This window comes from Pan paniscus, chromosome 16, assembly GCF_029289425.2.
Source record: "Pan paniscus chromosome 16, NHGRI_mPanPan1-v2.0_pri, whole genome shotgun sequence".
NCBI classification, from domain to species: domain Eukaryota; kingdom Metazoa; phylum Chordata; class Mammalia; order Primates; family Hominidae; genus Pan; species Pan paniscus.
The window spans coordinates 10,027,570-10,045,675 of NC_073265.2; the positions used below are offsets into that span (position 1 = coordinate 10,027,570).

An 18,106-nucleotide genomic window follows, 5' to 3' on the forward strand; every position below is an offset into this window, starting at 1 on the left:
AAGAAAGTATAAAGAATTGAGTACCAAAATACATGAATATGTGGGGACAATACTGCAATCCTTAAGACTTGAGATCGTTTAGCATGTTTTTATAACAGAGAAAAAAGTATAAGAGAATTTAAGAATATACATAGAAAAAATATAAATGTGTTAAAATAAAAATACTTGAGTAACTACTCATGACATGATTTGCTAAAAAGCCCTGTGCTAAAGAGAGAACCCACTTGATCTATTAGAGGGCATCAATCAACAAGCACCATGTAATACACAATCTACTTGAGACTTTTTTTATGTATTAACCAATATTTTGACTAGTTCAATAAGTTTTTTTTACTTTCTATCGAAGAATAATATACATGTAGAAAAGTGCATACACTAAAATTGTAAAGCTCAATGTATTTGCATGATGCAAACACAGCAAGTACTCAACACACAGATCAAGAAATAAAAATTACATGCATTCTAGAAACCAGCCAGGTGTCTTATATCTATGATTATCTCAGACATGCCATCAAGAGAAGAAAATTTCCTATATAACTTACCTTGTTGCAACAATGAGGAAAAGACTAATTCAAGTCAATATTTAATAATTAAATTAGAAGCAGAAATATAATGTAGTATGACCACAAAGATATTATGAACCATGGAGTCTCTATTCTGAAACCCCAATAATTAAACAGATGGGGAAAATCTGTTAATATTTTGGCACACCTGGATTTCACTACAATACATTTTGATCCAATACGAAATTGCCAAAAATTCTCTTAAATTCTACATTTTTCCATAAAAGCAAAAGAGAGTTAAAATTAAAAGAGAAATGATAAGGATTCAATAGTGTAGGTGACATGGTGAGGGTCTCAATGAGGAAAAGGACATATCATGAAAATGTCCTCCAATAAGCTTCTGAAAAGATGTACAAAACGACCTAAAGACCTAGCAAAGAGCACATGACATATGAATTTCAAAAGATAATGGTTTAGCTACTCACCCCTGTTCTCTGAAGTGGAGGATCAGATTCCAGGCCTTCTATCTCAGCAAAACATGAAAGAAAAAAAAGCAAAAATAATCTTAGAAAATACTCCACAGTAAAAATAACAAAGCAATAAACTTGGTTCCACTGTCATTATTTAATAGAGGCATGCCATATTTCCTTCTTTCAGCACAACACTAATGAGATTTTCAGACATATCACAGTTGCTTGACCCTTAATTCAATCTTCTAAAGTTTTTCATTTGTTACTTAATAAATATTTCCTATATGTAAGTATCTATCTACAATTAAAGCAAGTCTTGGGTCACTAACCATACTAAAGTGCACACTGACTCATAAGACAGGATGCCACTGCCCTCTTCGGAGAGATAGAAAAGGCACGCTCACAGAGGTACTATGTTGTCACTGAGGGATCCCCAAATAGAGCCAGGCTCTGAGAGTCTTATTTGTCCTATTGGAGGGCCGCACATCTGGACCTCAGATTGACATCTGGAATGAGTCCCTCAGCATCCTCAGACAATTATTCTCATCATCGATCCAAACAAGCACCCTCCCAACAAATAAGCGTTTCCACAGCCAGGCTTATTTTGTGCATGGTTATCTAATGCATCATCAGTGAGAACAGTAAATGTACAGTAGACATTTGTTTAGTATCTGAATAATGGAACTCTCATATACATAGCATGAAAAAACATATGACTGAATTGTTCTAATAAAATTAGATTAAAATCTGGCCGGGTGCAGTGGCTCAAGCCTGTAACCCCAGCACTCTGAGAGGCCAAGGCGGGTGGATCACGAGGTCAGGAGTTCAAGACCAGCCTGGCCAAGATGGTGAAACCCTGTCACTACTGAAAATACAAAAATTAGTCGGGCGTGGTGGCAGGCACCTGTAATCCCAGCTACTTGGCAGGCTGAGGCAGGAGAATTGCTTGAACCCAGGATGGGGAGGTTGCAGTGAGCTAAAATCACGCCACTGCACTCCAGCCTGGGCAACAGAGTGAGACTATGTCTCAAAAAAAAAAAAATCTATTGGGGAACTTTATAAAAACTCTTTAATTAACTAAAAGTTTAAGGAGTAAGTGGGGTAACAGAATAATATATGGTATGATTACAGTACTAATATGTATAGAAACATCTATGTTATGAATGTGCCAGATAAAGATGTAAAAAAACAATATTTAGAACATGTGAATTTCACTACAAGATTATTTTCACCCAACATGAACAGTGAAAAAAGGAAATATGTCAATGATTCTCCACAGTTGTTTAGGTCATTTCAAAAAGAGATTTAAACAAAGAGAAGAAACAATAATAAGGAATCCTTGAACAAGGTAGGGACACCCATGGGGAAATATATCTACCAAAAGAATAATCTCCTTTAAGCCTCTGAAATAATGAACTCACAGTCTTTGACGTTCTGACATCACTGCCCACAGAACAAAGAATTTCAAAAGTACCAAAGTGGCTGCTCACCTCTTTTCCCTGAAGTTTCCTTGAAGTTGTTTCAGCTTTTAACCTGCAGTAAAATATCACATAGAAAATAAATCAGATCAGAGAATGCTCCAAATTAATAAAAAATAAAGCACAAGATTGGTTCCATTATAATTTCTTATCATACAAGCATCTCAGCCCTCTACTCCTTGCTACAAACGTCAGCATTGCTTGATCTCATCACCTTTGTCATTTCATTTATAATCTGTTTCCTCCTTGAATTCTTTACTCTGAAAATAGCCAATTTCTCTACCAAGCTATCCAAGTGACACAGTAGTTGTATCTTGAATGGGAAATGCTAAAGTTGTGGTCTACCAATAAAGATTTTATGAAAATACACTGTGCTGTGAAAAATGAAAGACGCATGATAGTGCTATTGTGAGATAATTGAGGAGTTCACCAGTTAGGCCTGCTCTGAATGTGTTATTTATCCTGTTGCAATAGAACAGATGGCCATTCATTCAGCCACACCTCAGCATCTCAGATACTTGTACTTATCCTTGATCCAGACAAGTCTACTACCAATAAGTAAACATTCCTCATACCACACTGATGCTCCTAACAGTGTATCCCCTGCATTCAGCTTATAGCAGAAAACAGCACAGGTGGATGTCTGACTTGACTTTAATGAAACTGGCTTTCACAACAGCTCCAGAAGCTTCTCAGAACCCTTTGGTCTAAGCAAAATGTGAAGTGATATTGCAGTGGGATGGCTGTCAATGCTGATATATCTACTGAATATGATAGAAATAAAAAGTCAGGAGTTAACTATGAACTTGGATTATATCATTTAAAAGATTATTAAAGTATGTTAGGATCTATTTGACAGCAGCATACAACATGATATTCCTTCCAACTGACAGGTGTATATTCCCTATCCAGGGTAGAAGACTAGCATACAAATGTCACTAATATTGTGACAAAGTAGAAATAAGACAACTAAACACAGGAGGAGGAAAAAAAAAAAAGAGGAAAACCGAAAGCACTTTGCATGAGAATAGGGGAGTGTTGAAGAACATCCCCCAAACTGATAAATCAGAAGTAAAAGATTAACTAGGAAAACACAGAACTAACAGAATTAAGAGAGGTACAAAAGTAAACACTCCAACAAAAACAAAAACTCTCCTAAGTATGAATAAATAAATAGGCAAGCAAAGACTACACCGTGACAAAAGAGCGTAGCAAATATAAAGAAAATACAAACGCAATAAATATCAGTCATAGCTACACACACACACACACACACACACACACGTGAGTGGACTCCACACACCTACTAGAAGAAAAATATTTTCAGTGGGCTCACAAAATAAAACATAATATGTTTTCTATGAGAGATGAATCTAAAACAAATGGATTCTAAAAGACTGAAAATAAAGGGATGGGCGAAAGTATATCAGGCACATGAAAACAAAAAGAGATAGGAGTAATCTTTTTTTTTTCATGCCAATCGCATGCAAGCGTAGTAATTCTTATATCACACAATGTATTCAAGTCCCACCATGTTAATCAAGGCAAAGAAGGACACTTTTTTATGCTAAAAGATATAATACACATGAAGATTTGACCCTTATGGAGACTTATATACCAAATAACATAATAACCACCTTTATGAATAAAAAACTACATGAGATGTATGAGATGTAAGGAGACAAGACACAGATGATCCCATAATAGAAAACTATAATACACCATTATCAGAAAAAGACAGATCAAGTGGGCAAAAATAGCAACATAAAAATAAGGTAGATTTTATGGCTACATATTAAACTTGACAGATAATAGAAGATCTGTGTTGTTCTTAAGTGCCCATGGCATAGTCACAAAAAACTGATTATATATTAGGTTGGAAAGAAAAATTAGTAACTCAAGAAATATTAAAAACTGCACTATCTGATCATAATGCAAAAACATAGACTTTACTAACAATAAGATAAAGGCTCTTTCACCAAGAAATTTTAAAAATATCCTATTAACTCCTGAGTAAAAGGAAAAATATAAACAGAAAATACATATGTTTAAATATGTAAATACATATTTTGTATGTAAATATGTTTTTCTATGCAAATATATATTTACATATTATTTTAAAATATACAACATATGAGAATCTGTAATATGCATTTAAAGGCAGTTCTAGAGGAAAATTCATTGCACTAAATGTTTTTATTTTAAAAAATGAAAAAGATGAATGAAACAATTCAATTTTCATCTTAAAACACTAAAAAAGAACAAAAATAAAAGAAAGTACAAGAAAGAAAGGAATAAGGATCAAAGCAGAAATTAATGAAGATAATATTTTAAAAACCATAGATGTAATTAATAATTGAGAAGCCTGTGGTTTTTAAAAAATATTAACTACATAGGCACTCTACTAGCTAACTTTATCAAAAAAGGGAGAAAATACATATATACAAAATAATGCTTTATGAGCACTTGAATATAATGTGCATTCTGCTATTGTTGGGTGTTGTGTTCTACATATAACAGTGGAGTCAAGTTGGTTAATAGTGTTCTTACATCCACCGTTACTGATTATCTTATCCATGTTCAATCACATACTAAGAAAGGAGCATTGAAATTTCAAACTATAATTGGGAATGGTCAAATTTTTCATTTCACTTCAAAAGCCTGTGTTGGAAACGTAACCCTCAATGCAACAGTGTTTAATAAAGCAACATTTAAAAGGTGATTAGGCGGCCAGGCGCGGTGGCTCACGCCTGTGATCCCAGCACTTTGGGAGGCTGAGGCGGGCGGATCGCGAGGTCAGGAGAATGAGACCATCCTGGCTAACACGGTGAAACCCCGTCTCTACTAAAAATACAAAAAATTAGCCGGCCGCCGTGGCGGGCGCCTATAGTCCCAGCTACTCGGGAGGCTGAGGCAGGAGAATGGCGTGAACCCGGGAGGGGGAGCTTGCAGTGAGCCGAGATCGCGCCACTGCACTCCAGCCTGGGCGAAAGAGCGAGACTCCGTCTCAAAAAAAAAAAAAAAAAAAAAGGTGATTAAGCTGTGAGAGCTCTGTCCTCATCAATGGATTAATGCTGTTATTTCAGGGGTGGGTTCCTATAAAAGAAGATATTTGTCCCATCCATACCCTCTCTTTGCCCTTCTACCATAGGATGACAGAGCGAGAAGGCCCTCATCATATGCCAGCCCCTTGATCTTTCCAGCCTCCAGAAATGTGAGCCAATAAATTTCCACTCATTACAAATACCCAGTCTGCAGTATTCTGTTACATCAGAGCAAAATGGACTGACACAGAAAACTGGTAACATAAATGCAGTATCTTTTGTATCTAGATATCCAGTTGTCCTAGCAACATTTGTTGAAAAAACTGTTCTTTCCCATCACAGAGAGGACAATGTCCAGATAACATGGCTTCTTGGGGTGCAGGAAACATAAGGTTCAAAAGCCGGTGTAGGAATCCAGGATGCTAATGCTCCTATTTCAATATGAGGGAAGTCTAGGTCTCACGCTGTGTGAATCAAAAGCATTGTTCAAATCTTGTTGACTAAAAGTAATTGGTCAAGTAAACAGCAATATCCATAGTGATCTGGGAACACACCATTCAGTAGAACTCAAGAATGGGCAGGTCAACTTGGTATTTTTCAGGATTTGAGTCTCTGATATGGGTGAAATGAGATAGAACACTTCGCCACTGATTTTAAAGATTTTAGAAAGGTTAGAAATCTTTTGTAAACCAGCACAATGATCAAATACACCATAGAAAAAAAAGCTGGATTTTATTTGGGGCAAAGGGATATTAAACCTGGAGATTTTATCCAGCCTGGGAATCTCTGCCTTTTAATTTACATATTTACTGTATTCACATGTAATTTTATTATTTAGTTGAGTTTATTATGTCATTCTTCTTCTCCTCTGTGTCTCATGTGTTTTTGTTCCTCTATTCCTCTTTACTTCTTTTTCATTAAGTAATTATTTTATAATGTAGCATTTAAACTTCCTTAATAATTTTTTTCACTATATGTTTTGAATTTTTTCAGTGGTTGCTCTAGGGTTTACTGCATATATCTTAACTCACCCAAATAAGTTTCTAATTTACACTAGCTTAATTTCAGTCTTATACAGAAATGTTACACCTATATAGCTCTATTCCCTTTTTGCCATCTTTTGTGGTATTATTATACATATTACATTTATTGATGCTATAAGCCAAGAAAGACATTATAATAAATATTAATCTACCATCTGTAGTCATTTCCTTAGTCTTGTATTGCTTTGCATCCACCTATCTTCTTTGGCAAATATATTACACTTTTATATGTTATAGACCCCAAAATACATTATATACATATTATTTTATAGAATTTATTTTAAAATCACTTAAGAGAAAAATTACATTTCTACTGTCTTTTATATTTATATAATTACCTTTACAAGCATTTGCTTTGTAGTTGTTGATTTGAATAACTATCTAGGCTCACTTGCTTTCAGCTTGAATAACTTCTTTAAGTATTTAGAGAACTCTTTTAAGGGGGTTTTGAGAGCAGTAGATTCTCCAACTTTTTTTTTTTTAATTGAGGAAGTCTTTATTTTGCCTTCATTTTTGAAAGACAGCTTTGCCAGGTACAGAATTCTTAGGTGACAGGTTCTTTTTTCTTTGAGCATTTTTAATATGTTATGCCTTTGTTTCTGGCCTCCGTTGCTTCTGCTGAAGTCAGCTGTTAATCTTCCTGGGGTTCCCTTGTAAGTAACAAATCATTTTTCTCACACTGCTTTCAAGACTTTCTTCTTGTTTTTGACTTTCAGAAATCTTACTGTGATGTTTCCATTTGTCAATCTTTGCATTTATTCATTGGAATTCATTGAGCTTCCTGGATATGTAGGTTATTGTTTTCCACAAATATGGGAGGTTTCAGCCATTATTTCTTCAAATATTTTTTTCTGATCCTTTGTATCTCCCCTGCCTGTCTGGTACTCCCATATGTGTATGCTGGTATGCTTAATGATGTTCCACATTCTCTGAGACTCTCTTTGTTTCTTTATTCTTTATGCTTTCTGTTCTTTTGAACATAATCTCTATTGTTCTATCTTCAAGTTTACTTCTTGTTTCTTCTCCCAGTTCAAATCTACTATTGAGCCTTTCTAATAAATTTTTAAATTTTAGTTATTGTACTTTTCAACTCCAGAATTTTCATTTGGTTCTTTTTAATAATTTCTATCTTTTTATTGGTATTCACTATTTTGTGTGACATTGTCATCATACCTTCACTTTTTTTTTTTTTGAGACAGAATCTCACTTGTCACCCATGCTGGAGTGCAATGGTGTGATCTCAGCTCACTGCAGCCTCTGCCTCCTGGGTTCAAGTGATTCTTGTGCCTCAGCCTCCTGAGTAGCTGAGACTACAAGCATGAGCAACCATGCCCAGCTGATTTTTCTATTTTTAGTAGAGACAGGGTCTTGCCACGTTGGCCAGGCTGGTCTGGAACTCCAGCCAGTGAATAGTGCTGCTATGAACATTCATGTGTATGTATTCATTTGAACATTTGTATTCAATTCTTTTAGTGCGTACTTAGGAGCAGAATTGTTGGGTTACATGGTAATTTTATCTTTAACTTTTTGAGGAACTGCCAAAATGTTTTCCACTAAATCAGGAGGAAAGAATTGATAAGTGGTCTTCTAGAAGCTAACAGAAACAGGTGAGAGAAACTATATCCCAAATATATTTCTTTAAGCTCAAACTAGAATACCCCAGAAAAGATAAGGACCAGCCAGTCTAGTTTTCATGTCATCTCATGTCCTCAAGACAACATAAGGTCTTATTGTTGAAACAAGCCATGGAACTCTACAATCACATATTCACTTTGTCTGAAAATACCTACCAGAGTGGCATCCTTAAATCCTGGTTGAAAGTTCACAGGAGACCAAACAGATATCTGGGTGTGTCAGCTGTGCTGGTGTCAACAAGCCAAAGAGTACTCTTCCTCAGTCATCCTTATCTAAGGGGAGGAGGATAAGACAGTAGATCAAGATGACAAATATTACTTCCTGTATGTATGTCTTATGCATACTATTTCTTAATGAAGAGATATGATTAGTACTGGAAAAACTGATCCATTAGATAGGCTATAGGCCATTTATTCATCAAACAGAATAAAGACTAACTATACAGGTCTCTTGAATTTGGAGAATATCTCAGGTAGTTTAATGCAGAAATAAGACCTTCAATTGATCAGTCTTGTTTACATATTCAAGGAAGCCATATCAATAACAATTGGCATTAACATGTTGCTTGCACTCCATCATATAATGATCATACTGGAGCCAGGTGAAACTCAGATTTTAGAAAACAGACATCATACTACTCATAATTGTATTTAATTTAATGAATGATGGGATATGTATATATCAGAATTAGAACATGTAGCCGTAATGCCATAGTCTTTATGTTGTGAATCATCATCAATAAACCACAAACATTGTAAAAACTTAGCAACCTGACATATATAAATTAGAAGTTAATATGTTAACTTCTATATTTAGACCAAATGAGCATCACATCTTAGAGATGACACCAATAATCACAAAACTTGTCAACATTATATCGATGCAATTTTAGTAAAAAATAAAGTTTCCCTCTTGTAGATCCTTGCAAGTATGCTAGTCACTCATTGAGAAGAAGAATGCATAATGATAATCATGTGGCCTGAAGGAATGGCCCTGACTGTCATTCATATAAGTGTCCATAAAGGTCTTATTTACCATTGGCATTATTCACAGCACACACTTTCATCATAATGAAAACGAAGCCAAAGGTACTTGAGAAAGAAAAGTCAGGCACCAGATTGCTCATCAATTTATCTAATTTCAAGTTTCATGGGCAAACACACATTATTGAAATTCACATTTTTACCCCAATTGCAAGGACCCTTAAGTCATAAAGATTCATCAATGATCAAAACATATCCTAGCACTGTTAAAATATTATACTAACATTACAGAAAATTTTGTCTGTATATTTAGACCACGATAACTGTAGCGCATTGAGCAAAATTCCAATGTATCATATTTCTCAACCCTGAAAACAATCAATCATAGGGCAAAAGTAAGGATTTTCTCATGAGGATTGCATCACATGTGTCAGTCAATCATTGAGAAGAAAACCCTATCGTGATATTCATGTTGTCTGAATGAATAAACCTAATTATTATAGAGCTCAGTCTTCACTAGTTCAATTATCTATTTGAAATTTTTCAGTCAGCAAAGGCAGCCTCTCACCTCCACTCAATAGAATAGTGCCAGTAGGACTTACTAAATCATCCAATGAGAGAAAAAGAGCAAGGGTCTTAGTGCCAAATATCCAAGAAAATTAGGAATTGTAGGAAACTTAAATAGCACTTACAGAATCAGAATTTATAGTTTACTTAGAAGCACACAGATAGAAGCGTGCAAAACAAGTTTCGCAGTAAGATTCCATTGCCAGAATCCCAAAATAAAGTCCCCAATGGAAGGAAACTAAGAAATCCAAACTTCTTGTCTCACAATTGTTACCTAGGCTGGGCCTCAGCGTAATCCAACTGAACTTAATTTTTACGTCATCATTTCTCTTCAAGGTAACATCTCATCATTGACCCAGCCCATGGCACTCATGTGCATATGCACACTTGGATCAAATATGCTTACCAGAGATGGTTTCCTTAAACACTGATGGTAAAGTGGACTGGATGCCACATTTTCAGTGCCAGGCAGTTGAGTGGTGTCAGTTTCTCCCTGAACAACAGGGTAAAGGGTTTTCTTCCTCCACAGTCTTTTCTGTAAAAGACAAGAGTAGGCTATAGTCAAAGGGTGGGATTACATCTCTTATATGTGCATGACTCCTAATTGCTGTTCCTAATTTCTACAAGACTGAGATGTGTGATACTCCAAATATGACCCGTTACTTAAGCTGTGGTAGACCACTGATTCCCTGTGTACAGTAAGGGCCAAGCACATAGGTATCGTGTCTTTTGATGACCTAGTAAGGGATTATTTCCCTGCAGAAATAAAAGCTTCTTATCGTCTTCATATCAGTAACAACTGGCATCATACATAGTGTATGCATTTCTTTATAATGAATCTAATGACACCTGAGTGAGACTCAGGATAAGGAAATGAGATTTCAGACTACCTGTATTGTATTCAATTTCAATCAAGGGTAACCTATAGCTGAATCTCAAGCCATTCCCTAAAATTGCCAAAGTCTTTCAGTTGTGAGTAGTGCCTCAGTGATCCACAAACATCATAACACCATACACAGCAACCAAAAAAATAAAATAATAGAAAAGGATTGTCTATTTGTGCAATCACTAAAGAGTTGATTGCAATGAATTACTAAATGTCACATCTTTAAATCAAAGTACGTTCAGGCAAAAAAAAAAAAAAAAAAGGAGTTTTAATGAGGACCCCATTAGATCAGTCACTCATTGGAAAGAATAGATCATTGCTCACTAATTTTGTATGAACAGGTAAATGTAATCATTTTGAAGGCCAATGTTTAATATTCAAATGGTTCACTTGAAATTTTTTAATTACGAAAGACAGAACTCATATATATAATCCGTGTAATGACACACCTCTTGCTGGATGAACATTCTGAAGCACACCATGAGGAAAAAATAAACCAAGATATTCTCTCTAATAATGTATAAGTATTAAGAATAAAGACAAGATAAAAGAATTTTAAAAGTTCCTTTAGAAGTAGGTAGAGGCAAATGATGTAAGATTCCCCCAAGGGTTTCTTCCTACCAAGTTCAAAATGGAATAACCCATACCCCCCAAATCTAATGACTTCTCACACCTTCTTGCAAGGATTGGCACTATTTTGAGCCTCAGCCTAATTCTATTGAGCATGATTTTTACATTATTACGTCTCCTGAAGATACTCTTTATACATATATTTACGTTGTCTTGTAAACCCTTACCAGAATAGCATCCTTAAACAACGGTTGCAGGGACAGAGGATCAGTTAAATTCACTGCAGCATGCCTGTGCGGTAGCACTTGCCTCTGTGACAACACCAGAGGGTGCTCTTCTCAGCAGTCTTTATCTACAGGCATAGGAATGGGACCATAGTTCAAAATCAGACATAAATTGTTCATGTGTATATGGCTTACACAGGCTATTTCTCAGTGGACAGATATGGTCCATACTACCACAAAAAGACATATTACTAAGGCTCTAGACCATTGACTCATCAACATCATAAGGACAAGGTATGCCAGGTTTTTGACACTGAGTAATCTGCGATATTATCATATATCATACTATAGAGATGGTAAACATGACTGAACATATTCCAACATTATTTTAATATAATTTCAGTAAAAAGTGAACATTTTTTGAAAGAATTCCATCAAGTAGGCCAGTCACTCATTGAAAATAAAAACCTACAGTGAGACCCATGATTCTAAATTTGTGAACCCAGTCATTTCAAAGTCCATATTAGGAATAAGTGTCATCATTTGTAACATGTGCTTTCATTATTCTGAAAATAGTGGGGTCACATGTGTGAAAGGAAAATAAAAACTTGGGTCCCCAATTTACTACGCCAAAAGAAAAAAAAAAATAAGCCGAAAGCTGAGTCATGCAATAATTTCCTTTTGATCTTAAGCAGATAGCTACAGATTAAAGGTTAAAGATCTCCACAGGTAGCTTCTCTATGTTCACCTTATCTTATGTAAAGTGCTGATTTACTGAGCGTGAGATGAATACATTGTTGACTATACCCCTACCTGCTCCTTTTGTCTTGGAACATACGGATTGTCATACCCTCCCTTTTCCCCCTCCAGCCCACTTTTCCCCTTTAAACACTGAAGCCCTCAAAATCATCTTTGGAGAAAGACATAGACCCCAGACGGTTTCTGTGATTTTGGGTTTATTTCCTCTGAGCATGTGCTTAACCTTGGCAAAATCCACTTCTAAATAAACTTCTAAATCTCAGATACTTTTTGGTTTACACATGATAGGAACTGAAATTTGAGTATCAATTTGATGATCAAATTACTAAATGTTTAAGTTTCATAGGCAAAGTACATACTGATTCTCACATTCTCCTCCCCATTACCACAGTCTCTTCCATTACCATGGTCTCACAGTTACAGAAAGTTCATCAGTAACTCAAAACAGTGAAACACTGTTAGAGCCCCACAATAATAATATAAAAAAATTTTGTCTAGTCATGTATCTACAGCCAAATGTATATTAAATATTGGACTAGGTAACAGTGAATTTAAAAAAATCTTCAATATTGATTGTATGAAGTTCAGATAAAAAGTAAAGATTTTGTCATAAGGATTATATCATAAAGCAAAACCCATATTGAAGTTCAGATTACCTAAAGGTGTAAAACTAATTCCCTTAGGTGGGAGTCTTCCACATCTCAATGTTCTAGATAGAATATACATGTCAGTAAAGGAAGCTACTGATCTTTTATAATAGAATGGCACATCTCTTGGCAGCATGTCTTACTGAAATACACAATAAGAGAAAAAGCCAAAGAATGAGACCTGAATATACCATACTATTAGAAATTAAAGATCACTGAAGCAAAGCTTATAGGCTGAGAATTTTTTCTTCATTTATAGGTGCACTGATACAGTTGGGCAAACAAGTTACCCATAAAGATTTTGTTATTTCAAGTTCAAAATAAAATTCCCCTTGAAGGGAAATAAGAAGTCACTATTATCTGTTTCAGCATTTTCATCTAGGTAGGCTGAGCCTCAGCATAATCCTATTGAGTGTAATTTTAAGGCATTATTTCTCACCAAGACATCAGAAGATTTCATTATTGATGAAAGACATGGTACTCCCCATGCACACTTGAGAAGGCTTCCTGAAGCTGTGATGCTAGGATGCATTGGTGTCAAGAGCATTTTCATTAAAGGACACCTGGGTGCTGTCAACTGTCCCAGTCACAACAGGCCAAAGAGTGCTTTTCTTCCATATCATCATCTAAGGGACAGATGTAGAGCAAATGTCAAAGGGAGAACTATATCTCACCTGTGTATATGAGTCATGTTTGTTAATTGAGCAATATTGACAATACTAAAAAAATGACCCATTATAAAGGTTTTAGTCCACTGGTTCACAAAATATAATAAGGACAAATCATACAGGTCACTTGGCTTTGGAGAGCAATTCAGTGGTTTTATGCAGAAACAAAACATCCCATTAATCATCGCTTTATATATTCAAGGAAGCTGTATCAGTAACAATTAGCATGGTTTACTGTATATGAACTTTCATAAAATACAGACACTCTGGAAGCCACTTGCATCTCAGGATCTAGAAATCAGTTATCAGGGCACATGGAGTTATATTCATTTACATGCATCTTGGCCAAAATGCCCAGTTTTCATATTGTGAACCCTCATCAAATGACTCACAAACATGACAAAATGGAATAACATGAAAATATTATAATAGGTAGAGGTGAAGGCCAGGCACGGGGGCTCAAGCCTGTAATCCCAGCACTTTGGGAGGCAGAGGTGGGCAGATCACAAGGTCAGGAGTTCAAGAACAGCCTGACCAACATGGCGAAACCACGTCTCTACTAAAATTACAAAAAAAATAGCCAGGAATGGTAGCACGTGCCTGTAATCCCAGCTACTCAGGAGGCTGAGGCAGGAGAATCGCTTGAACCTGGGAGGCAGAGGTTGCAATGAGCTGAGATCGCGCCACTGTACTCTAGCCTGGGCAACAGAGCGAGACTCCGTCTCAAAAAAAAAAAAAAAAAAAGGTAGAGGTTAATCTATGTCTACTCTTATATGTAGATGAAAAGAATATTACATTGTTTCATCATTATTTCAGTAAAATTTCAATAAAAAGAATTGTTTTAATCATGAGGAAGCCATAAAGAATGTCAAGTCACTTACTGAGGAGTAGAATGCCCACTGGGACACATATGTTGCCACTTTGGTGAACCTACTCACCTCAAAGGCCCTTTCAGGACCAATTGGAAGCATTCACAGCCTGTATTTTCATTATACTGAAAATGATGAAGTCACATGATATTTGGGGTTTATAATTCAGATACTAGTTTACCCATCAACTTATTCAGTTCTCTGTTTCATGAGGAAAGCAAATTACTGATGTTACATATTTGTGTCCACTGGCATGATATTTCTGTTATGAAAAGTTTACCAGTGAGTAAACTGGCCATACCATTACAATATCTTAACACTTTTAAGGTAAAACAAGAAAAAATTTGATGTAGTTGTATATATGTACCCAAGTGAACACTGCATGTTAGATTGGGCATTATTAATCAAGTGAAACAGAAAATAAATTAATATGTTCTCAACTTTCAATCCCACCAAATTCAGGTAAAAAGTAAAGATTTTGTCATAGCATCATATCAGATAGGTCAGTCACTCACTGAGAAGAAAATCTATACTGAGATCCAGATTTTTTAAATGAGTAAACATAATAGCCTTAAGAGAGAATCATCACTAGCCTAGTGATCTATTTTGAATGTATGTGTGACGAAGGCAGTCACTCTGCTTTCATTAATGGGATGATTGCATCTCTTGCAGCACTGAAAGATACAATGAAAGACACAATGAGAGAAGAAGAACCAAGGAATGAGTCCTAAATGTCTCATACTATTAGGAATTATAAATAATGGAAACAATGCTTAAAGGATGAAAACGTGTTGTTTACCCAAAAATGCATACACAGGGTTTGGCAAAGCAAGTTCGCCACAACGGTGTCTTTTTCTCAAGCTCCAAAATTATTCACCTAAAAGAAACAAGGATTTCTAACTTCTTGTCTCAGGTTTGTCACTTATGTTAAGTCTCCACATAATCCTATTGAACATAATTTTTATGTCATCTTCCCTGTCGAAGACAATATAACATCTCCATATTGCCCCAAGCCAGGGGGTTAATCTATGGAGTCATCTCCCCACAAAGGCAGAATCATAGATATTAGCATGCTTATCAGAGATAGATTAATGTTCTATGGTGGATTGGAGTTGCTACATATTCAGTGCTGAATATCTGGATGGTATAAATTGCCCTGGGTGCAGCAGGCCAAGTGGTGCTCTTCCTTTGCTCTCACCTAAGAAGAGAGTAGGCCAGGTGTCAAAAAGGAAAACATTATTTCCCATAGTTATATGGCTCATGCATGGTTTTCCTTAATGGAGCAAAATGGTCAGTACCCCAGAAATAGCCCATTATGTAGTCTATAGACCACAGATTCACCAAACACAAGGACAACATATACAGGTTTCTTGACTTTGGAGAATCACTGGTGTGGTATCATGCAGAACTGGGATGATGCCACTGATCATCCCTTCTCTATGTAATTGAGGTGGCCATATCAGAAACAATCGCCATGGTCACTTGCCATTTCACACTCATAACATGAAAATTCTAAAGCCACATAAAACTCAGCTTCCAGAAATCAGATATCAGGCCACTCAGAATTGTATTCGTATTTTATTATTTCTTTTACTTGCTTACTTTGAATTTAATTTGAATTTTCCCCCTAGCTTTCCAATGGGAAGGATTATTTATTTAGATCTTTGTTCTTTTTAACATACATTCAGTGGTATAAATTTCCCAGTAGGCACTGCCTTTGTTGCGTTCCTAAATTTTTGATAAGTTGTGCTTTCAATTCCATTTAGTTTGAAATATTTTAAAAATTTATCTTGAGACTTCTGTGACCTTCAGTTATTTCAGTCTGTTGTTTAACCTCCAAGTATTTTCATGTTTTTCAGCTATCTTTTTTTTTTAGTGATTTTTTTTTACTTTCATTCCATTGTAGTCTGAGAACATACTTTGTATGATTTCTATTCTTTTAAATTTGTTGAGGTGCATTTTCTAGCCCAGAATGTGGTCTATTCTGCTGAATGTTTCATGTGTGTGTGAGAAAATGTGTCATCTGCTGTTGTTGGGTAAAGTGGTCCATAGATGTCAGTTACATATAGTTGACTGAATCAAGTTTTTGATCATGATTGATCATGTTATGCCCTTCCTGATTTTCTGCTTGCTAAACCTCTCCATTTCTGATAGAGGGATGCCAATGCCTCCAACTCTAAGAGTGAATTTATCTATTTCTCTTTGCAGTTCTATCAGATTTAGCTTCATGTACTTTGATGATCTGCTGTTCAGTGCATACACATTAAGGATTGTTATGTCTTCTTAGAAAACTGATCCCTTTATCATTAAGGAATGTCTCTTTTGATCTCTGATAATATTCCTTGTTCTAAAGTCGGTTGTGTCTGAAATTAATATGGCTATTTCACTTTATTTTGATTAATGTTAGCATGGGATATCTTTCTCCATTCCTTTACTGTGAATATATTTGTGCCTTTATAAAGTAGATTTACTTACTTTTTTCTATAGAGATGAGGTCTTATTCTGTCAACCAGGCTAGAGTGCAGTGGCATGATCATAGCTCACTGTAGTCCCAAAATCCTGGGCTCAGGTGACACTCCGCCTTGGCCTCCTAAGGACTACAGGTGCACACCACCATGCCCAGCTATTTAAAGTGCATTTCTCATAGACAACATATATTTGGGTCTTGTTCTTAATCCACTGACAATCTCTGTCTTTTAAGCGATGTTTAAAGTGATTATTGATATACTTAGATTAGTATACTCAGTATTTGTGATTGTTTTCTATTTATATCAACCTTGTAATTTGTTACTTTTTTGGTATTCTACTCTTTTTCTCCTCTCCCTGATTTTAATTGAGCATTGTATAAGATTCTGCTTTTTCATACAAAAAATTAGCCAGGCATGGTGGTGCACACCTGTAATCCAAGCTATTCAGGAGGCTGAGGCAGGAGAATTGCTTGAACCTGGGAGGTGGAGGTTGTGGTGAGCTGAAATCGTGCCATTGCACTCCAGCCCGGGCAACAAGACCAAAACTCCATCTCAAAAAAAGAAAGAAAAAAAAAAAAGATTCTGCTTTTTCTTTTCGTTTTCTTTGTTTTTGTTTTGTTTTTTTTGAGACAGAATCTTGCGGCTGTCTCCCAGGCTGGAGTGCAGTGGCGCAATCCCGGCTCACTGCAAGCTCTGCCTCCCAGGTTCACACCATTCTCCTGCCTCAGCCTCCTGAGTAGCTGGGACTACAGGCGCCCGCCACCACGCCCAGCTTTTTTTTTTTTTTTTTTTTTTTTGTATTTTTAGTAGAGACGGGGTTTCACTGTGTTAGGCAGGATGGTCTTGATCTCCTGACCTCGCGATCCACCCACCTCGGCCTCCCAAAGTGCTGGGATTACAGGAGTAAGCCACCGTGCCCGGCCTCTTTTTCTTTTTCTTTCTTTTTTTTTTTTGGGGGGTGGAGGGTAGAGATGGGCTCTTATTCGTTGCCAGGCTGGACTTGAACTCCGGGGCTCAAGTGATCTTCCTGCCTCAGCATCCCAAAGTGCTGGGATTACAGACATGAGTCACCATGTCTGGCCTGATTCTGCTTTTTCTTCTGTTAGTATATTGATTATACTGCTTTTTTCAAAATCATTTTTAGTGGCTGTGCTGGATATTACATTATACGTTTACAACTAATCCAAGTCCTTTTTCAAATTATACTGTCCTACTTCGTGGGTTAGTCCAAGTAACTAAGAGTATTTTCTCTCCCTCATGACTATATATATATATATATATAATATATACAT

The 18,106-nt window shown here is 36.1% G+C and overlaps 2 non-coding genes and 2 pseudogenes across 2 annotated transcripts; all 4 read right to left on the reverse strand.

Moving 5' to 3' along the window:
* Positions 1-1,462: 1,462 nt before the first annotated feature.
* Positions 1,463-1,529, reverse strand: LOC112437374 (small nucleolar RNA SNORD109A). The gene has a single exon (XR_003025993.1). It is a non-coding gene; the product is annotated as a small nucleolar RNA SNORD109A (small nucleolar RNA).
* An 8,475-nt stretch (positions 1,530-10,004) lies between these two features.
* LOC112437294 (small nucleolar RNA SNORD115) lies at positions 10,005-10,080 on the reverse strand (annotated as a pseudogene).
* A 3,121-nt stretch (positions 10,081-13,201) lies between these two features.
* LOC112437298 (small nucleolar RNA SNORD115) lies at positions 13,202-13,275 on the reverse strand (annotated as a pseudogene).
* Positions 13,276-15,275: 2,000 nt separating this feature from the next.
* LOC112437297 (small nucleolar RNA SNORD115) lies at positions 15,276-15,356 on the reverse strand. Its single transcript, XR_003025928.1, has one exon. It is a non-coding gene; the product is annotated as a small nucleolar RNA SNORD115 (small nucleolar RNA).
* Positions 15,357-18,106: the final 2,750 nt, after the last annotated feature.